Below are 7566 nucleotides of genomic sequence, written 5' to 3' on the forward strand. Positions count from 1 at the left end.
ATCTCTCTGTGACACTTGCCCCAGGGACAAAGAGGGGAGGCTACGTGTAGTTCTGTCTCACAGCCCCTGCTACAGTCCCATCAACCACCCACATGTGGGTGGAAGTTTTCAAGATGACCCCAATCCCAGCCATCCTTGCACTGCAACCACATGACAGACCCTGAACGAGAGTCTCTTAACTGAGCCCAGTCATTTCCCAGAACTGTAAGAGATAATAATATAAGGAATAAAATAAGGGTTAAATTTTAAACCACTAAGTTTTGATATGATTTCTTATATAGTAACTGATAAACAAAAATGGTATTTTTGTGTGAAATCCAATTACAGCATTGACAACTAATATATAAATTTAAACACAAAACAAAACACTGTTCTGACCAAATACCACACATCTGTAGGCAGCCAGTTTCTAACTTTTGTTTGCTCTAGCAATTCCCAAACCCTTGGAGTACCTTACTAACACCCTACTCTTTCAAACCTTCATGGCTTTGTAACACTGCTCCCTCAACACAAGCATTTCAGTTGCCTAGTTTTTCTCATCATAAAAACTTGCTAACTGTTGTTGAAGAAATGAACAGGTAACCAGATAATCAAGGACTGATTATACTCAGGTTGATTTTCATCTTCCTTAATTTTCCCTTAAATCTTTATCATAAACCCTCTTCAACTAAGGTAAGCTGATCTGATTCCATCCTGGCAACACAATGGCTTCGACCTTTTCTAAACCTTTACTCTCCAGCATCCCTCCCTTGAGGCTGGGGGAAGGTTAGTGACCTATTTTCTGTGTCTTTGGATTGCGTCCTTACTCTCTTCCTTCATCTTTCCTCTGGTAGCTCTGTTGTTTATCCACTTTTCTCTTTGATGGCTTTCAATCATTCAAGGTAGTTTTTGAAGCAGCAGTAGTTCACCAGATACTGCACTCTGCCCTGCCTGAGGGTACAGAGATGCAGACAGCACAGATGTCACTGAAGCACAATGGTCTTAGAACACCTTCCAAAAAATGAGAACACCCCTCATTTAATACTAAAACCCACTGTAATCCACAGATGATCTGTAGATATGCAGATCTGCTACAGTCCAGATCGAATCATTCCTTATTTTTCACAAATAATAAATCAAAAAGAAAATTCTTTTTACAGTAGGAAATTCTTGGCTGCCTGGCTTTTTCTTCATCCCAGCAAGAGCCATTCAACTTGTTCTTTTCCTCTTAAAAATATCTTGCAACACCTGGGTGCGGTGGCTCACCCCTGTAATCTTAGCACTTTGGGAGGCTGAGGTGGCTAGATCACCTGAGGTTAGGAGTTCAAGACCAGCCTGGCCAACATGGCGAAACCCCGCCTCTACTAAAAATGTATAAAAATTAGCCAGGCTTGGTGGCAGGCGCCTGTAGTCTCAGCTACTTGGGAGGCTGAGGCAGGAGAATTGCTTGAACCCAGGAGGCAGAGGTTTCAGTGAGCTGAGATTGCGCCACTGCACTCCAGCCTGAGTGACAGAGCAAAACTCCATCTCAAAAAAATGATAAAAAATAAAAAAAATTGCAACTAAAATTGTAGCTAAATGTCTCCTAAACATTTCCCCTGCCTCTACCTCTCCACCACTGCAGTTCTTCCTACACAACATTGATAGATTAATCTTTTTTAAATGCCATCTAAACCTATCATCAGAGACTCTCCACATGCATTAGAAGCTCCAAATGCCACGGACTAGAATTCAAAGGCATCTGAGGTCTAGCCCGGACCTATTTCTTCAACCTCCTCTCCTGTAACACTCACCCCATGATCCCTGAGCTCCAGGCAAATATATCCCCTCACAGTCTCTCAAAGTCAGAATGTCTCTCCCAGCTAAGTGGCTTTCACCCACTCCACCAGGTCACGATTTATTCCTCCTACTGGCTTAAGAAGCCCCTCAAACCTCTCCTTTCATGATGCCTTTTCCTATGCCCCAGGATCTTAGAAACAGACCCTTCTCTGAACCAGAAGTCTATAGATAATACAGACTTCTACAAATTCAGATACTCGTCCTTACATTCTCATCACTCTACACATAGGTCCTGCATCTCAAGGGAGACTATAACTCTTTCAAAGGCAAAAGTCACGCTTTGTATTAACTTGATATCCCCAGGGCCAAGCATGATGTCCAATGGTAAATGTTCAATAAATGTCTGATAAATCATACTTGATTGTATGAGTAGAAACTGTTTGCTTTGATTATTGATTAGACACAACCAAACTGAGTCAAACACCTCACTTTGGTCAGTGACCTTGACTTTCCTGACCCTGTAAAAACATGTAAAACTCAGCAGGATTTACTGGTCACTCTGTAATTAAATAACTGGTCAGTGGTGATACACTGTAAACACTACCTAAAACGAAGCAAAGCCCAAAACAAACGATGCTTACCTCTAAATCACACTTGATGCCCCAGGGAAGGCACCTTAACGGCTTCTGAAGAATAGGCCAGAGCCCTGAAAAAAGGGAAGCAAAATGATTTTTTTTATCCCACAGAACCCTGAAATTAGCGTCCATGCTGAAACAACCTGAGAGTAGCAGATCAACAAGTGTCTGACTTCAGACAGGTGAAAAGGCTAAACTGAAAAACAGGCCAGTTTGTATAATTGAAAAAGCATGTCAGCTCAGAAGGGCAGGGCTCACCGATGCTGAGTGGCATTGAAGGGGAAAGGGGTGTAATCTATAAGCAAATAGAGTCACGTTGCCAAACCTATATCCAATTAATGTAAAAATTAAGAGATAATAAGTGCCTTAGATTCTGCTTAGATTTTAAGTGGTGCTTAACAAGACTATGAAGATGGAAAAACCTGATCAAGAATTGGCAAGTTGGAGTTACTCAGGAGGCTAAAGTAGGAGGATGGCTTGAGCCTGAGAAGTTAAGGCTGTAGTGAGCTGTGATCATGCCACTGTACTCCATCCTGGAAAACAGAACAAGACACTGTTGCAAAAAAAAAAAAGGCAAGTTGAGGCAAAGTTTTCCAGATTATTAAAAAGATGAATACAGTGAATAATGTTTTATCATTGTTTGCAACCCAACATATATATTATGACAAGACAACACATTATGACTTTTACTTAAATGCTATTGTTCAAACACATTTAAGTATTTTCATTGAAGACTCCTCATTTTGTAGTTGATTAAGAGTGAGGTCAAAATTAGCCAAGCATAGCGGCAGGCACCTGTCCCAGCTACTGGGGAGGCTGAGGCACAAGAATCGCTTGAACCTGGGAGGAGGAGGTTGCAATGAGCTGAGATTGTGCCACTGCATTCCAGCCTGGGTGACAGAGCAAAATTCTGTCTCAAAAAAGAAAAAGAAAAAGAGACCAGGCGCGGTGGTTCACACCTGTAATCCCAGCACTTTGGAAGGCTGAGGAGGGCGGATCACGAGGTCAGGAGACGGAGACCATCCTGGCTAACATAGTGAAACCTCATCTCCACCAAAAATACAAAATATTAGCCAGGCACCGTGGCGGGCGCCTGTAGTCCCAGCTACTCGGGAGGCTGAGGCAGGAGAATGGAGTGAACCCAGGAGGCGAAGATTGCAGTGAGTCAAGATCGCGCCACTGCACTCCAGCCTGGGCGACAGAGCAGGACTCTGTCTCAAAAAAAAAAAAAAAAAAAGAAAGAAAGAAAGAATGAGGTCAGGAAACACTGGGTGACTGTCAGGCACACAGGCCTCCTGACCTGCAGGTCAGTAGGTCTCCACTTACAGGTACTGCCCCTATCTCAAAAAGAATAGGATCTCCAGAAAGAAAGGGTCCAAAGATAAAGTTTCTGCATTAAATGACTCATAAATGGAAAAATACTCACATAATGTCATATACATTTGTGGTTATTAAGAAAATTGACTTCTTGGATTTGAGTTGACTTCCTGGACCAAGGATGACAAACTGGGTTCTTCGCAGGAGCCAATCTGATCAATTGTCTGAAGATTCCAAAGCTTTCTCTGGGTCTGGTAGGAAAAAGTGATGCAATCGATTAGCAAGTCTGTTATGGGCCAGGAGAATCATGTGTTGGGAGCAGGCATGCCATATATTTACCATTCTTGATTTAGACACTTAGATGTTGAATGTATTGTGGATTTTCTCTGGCTCTGTCTGGTACCTGGATTCCAATCTCTCCACACAAAAATAGCTACTTGCACAAGTCAACCATTTCGTAGGAGAAATAAATAACAGGGGAGCTGAGAGCTCCCTTGCTTCAGGCAGAACCATCTAATTGAAAGGCTGAATCAGTGTCTTCATTATTTGCTTTGTAAATATATCTCAAGAAGAAAAAAATCATAGAATATAAAGATTCCAATTTCCCTTGAAGGAAATCACATTGTTCATCTTGGAGGTGGTGGGCATTCCACAGCACAAATAGTGAGCATGTCATTTATAATCCACTGTACATGAGATAGTATAACATTTTAAAAATATTAGCTGATTTATTTCTCTCATTATTTACCCCCTTTCCCTTTCTTATCTCTCTCGCAACTCCCACTTCAAAGACAGAATATATTATGGGTTCACTTTTCAGTGGAAGGATTTCACAGGACAATAACACTGGAATTGTTAGCGGTAGCGAATTCATTTGGGTCTACAGCAACCTCAATTCTTGCCTCCTCAGAAGAATTTGAAAAACGGCATAAGAGAGAGTAAGAGACCAAGGCAAGCTTTATAGCAGGAGTGAAAGTTTGTTAAAAAGTGTAGGGCAGGAATGAAAGGATGTAAAGTACACTTGGAAGAGGCCAAGCGGGCAACTTGAGAAAGTCAAGTGTACTGTTTGACCTTTGACTTAGGGTTTTATACATTGGCATGCTTCCCGGTGCCGTGAGGGGAGTGGTGCAAGAGGTTTGCATCTCTTCTCCCCTGATCTTTCCCTTGGGATGGGCTGTCGGCATGTGCAGTAGCCTGCCAGCGCTTGGGAGGGGCCGCACACGCAGTGTGTTTACTGAAGTTGTATGCATACTCACTTGAAGCATTCTTTCCTTACCAGTCCAGTGTTCCAATAAAGTCATATATCAGTTAACCTCCACCATTTCACCTCTTAGTCTGCATGCTTGAGTCCACTCATCCAACTCCTGAGATCTTATCGGGAAGTTGATCACCAGCTCCAGGATTTTTCTATCTACAGGGAGACTGACGTTCCCTGGCACCAGCTGCAACCAATTATTTTAGAAAGACAGCTTAACAATGCCTGACCATCACCTGATGGTCACCTGACATTTTGGAGTGGGGTAAGAAGGGAGCCTCTCCTGCCCCACTCATGTCTACTTAGCTACCTACTGTAACAAAATCGCCTGCCAGACACTTGCATTTCAGTATCTAAAAGCTTAAACAGAGTTTGCAAGCAAGCAATTCTCAGGATATGTACAGCCCAAAGTCATGTTTTGTGGCCCTGCAGAGCACAGTAAAAATTTCTGAATTATTTGCCAATGTTCCCAAATCAGGAGAGTTCACATGAACTTCCACATTTCCACCCTCCCTTTTATTTTAAAAGTAAAACTGTCAACACTAATCCGGTTTTCCTTAAGGCAACTCAGCTCTAGCTGAGTAACAACTTCTCCCTTTAAAAACCAATACACTGGATCTGGGCACGATGGCTTGTGGCTCTAATCCCATCTACTTTGGGAGGCTGAGGCAAAAGGACTGCTTGAGCCCAGGAGTTCAAGACCAGCCTGGGCAACACAGAGTGATTCCATCTCCAAGAAACAACAAAAAACTATACATCAAGTAAGAAGAAAACAAAAAGTAACAACCCTCTCCTTTTCACCTTGATCCCCATCCACCTGCTTCACTGATTACTTACCTCTCTGGCCTCTATGGGTTTGGATGTGTGAATTTGCACCAGAAGGCCTAGACCCTGGAAGGGGATTGTGTCAGCTGCCATGGAGGCAACACCTTCATGAGAGTAAGTACCTGTGAGGGGAAAATCAAGTTCAAGGGATTAGAAATTAGAACAAAAATTCCTGCAGTAGGAACAAGGAAAATGACATCGTAGAGTCTAAAATAAATACTATTTCTCGGATGTGCATGGTGGCTTAAGTCTATAACTCCAGCACTTTAGGAGGCTGAGATGGCAGAATCATGTGAGCTCAGGAGTTTGAGACCAGCCTGGGACCGTGTCTTTGCAAAAAAAAATTTAGAAAAATTAGCCAGGTATGGGGGTACATGCCTATAGTCCCAGCTACTCAGGAGGCTGAGGTAGGAGGATTACCTGAGCCTTGGGTGTTGAGGCTACAGTAAGTCATGATGGCACCATTGCCCTCTTTCCTGGGTGACAGAGTGAGACCCTGTGTCAAGAAAAAAAAGAAAAAAGAAAAAAAAAACTCTCCCATGCAGGGAGTCAGGAGGAAGACAGCTGGACCTGCTGGGGCTCCATAGTGAGAAATGACCACCAGGGCTGTGCTCATGATACATCATGTGATCCAAGAAGCACCAGAGGATTGGCTCACAGTCCTTTCCTTTGCCTTCCTTTGTCTTAGCTGGGATTACAGGCATGCACTACCACGCCCAGCTAATTTTTGTATTTTTAGTAGAGACAGGATTTCGCCATGTTGGCCAGACTGGTCTTGAACTCCTGACCTCAAGTGATCTGCCTGTCTCAGCCTCCCAAAGTGCTGGGATTATACATGTGAGCCACTGTGCCTGGCCAGAATAGCTGGTTTTTAACAGCTGCCAGCACCTCATGTTACCACACCCAGAGAGAAGACTACGCTTGGTCTCTGAACCACTTAACCCAAATAGATAGCCCCCACCTCACAAAATCCAGAAATACCCAACCCCCCACTAAAAAAAGATTGAATCCTGAATATTTATAAATTAATGTGGAGAGGAGGAAAAGAAAGTGTTGTACCTCTGCATGTCATAAACCAAGCCAGTTTGAGAGTATTTAAGCTAGGACAATGGCTCACTTCTTCTAGTTTCTTCTTTGTTATCTACTCCATATCACTTATTTGGCATTAAGCCTATCAAACAGTGCCTGGTAGCATTTATTTGTTGGTTTACTCTTTAGGCATTTGTTGTACTTCTATTAGTGACAGGCACCATTCATGGCTCTGAAAATACAAAGATGTATAATGAGTTGACCCTGTCATCTCAGGCTTAGAGTTACCTGGAGAGGTGGCTATAACTATGTATTAAAATGACAGTATCAGGTAAGAATAATCTGGCAAACAATTTAAAGAGCATTTCAAAAAATCCAACATTCTTTTATGGTAAAACCAGTCAGAAAACTAAGAATAGAAGAGAACTTCCTCAACCAGCTAAAGGGCATCTACAAAAATCCACAACTAATATCTTGTTGAGTGGTAAAAGACTGGATGTTTTCCCCTAAGATCAGGAAAAAGACAAGACCGTTCATTCTTGACACTTCTATTCAACATTATACTGGAGGTACTAGCCAGAGCAAGTAGGCAAGAAAAAGAAATAAAAGGCTTCCAGATTGGAGAGGAAGTAGTAAAATTGTTTCTATTCACAGATGACCTGATCTTAGATATAGAAAATCCTAAGAACCGGCGTGGTGGCTCAAGCCTGTAATCCCAGCACTTTGGGAGGCCGAGACGGGCGGATC

General features: G+C 42.6%; 1 long non-coding RNA gene across 2 annotated transcripts; it reads right to left on the reverse strand.

Moving 5' to 3' along the window:
- Nucleotides 1-2398: 2398 nt before the first annotated feature.
- On the reverse strand, nucleotides 2399-5895 carry LOC117071169. 2 transcript variants are annotated; one of them, XR_004432175.1, is made up of 4 exons: nucleotides 5803-5895; nucleotides 4050-5152; nucleotides 3820-3961; nucleotides 2399-2464 (listed from the first exon to the last, which is right to left on the reverse strand). It is a non-coding gene; the product is annotated as an uncharacterized LOC117071169 (long non-coding RNA). The 2 variants fall into 2 exon arrangements; XR_004432174.1 differs by having other exon boundaries at nucleotides 3820-5152.
- Nucleotides 5896-7566: the final 1671 nt, after the last annotated feature.

This window comes from Trachypithecus francoisi, unplaced genomic scaffold, assembly GCF_009764315.1.
Source record: "Trachypithecus francoisi isolate TF-2019V2 unplaced genomic scaffold, Tfra_2.0 Lachesis_group3, whole genome shotgun sequence".
NCBI lineage: Eukaryota > Metazoa > Chordata > Mammalia > Primates > Cercopithecidae > Trachypithecus > Trachypithecus francoisi.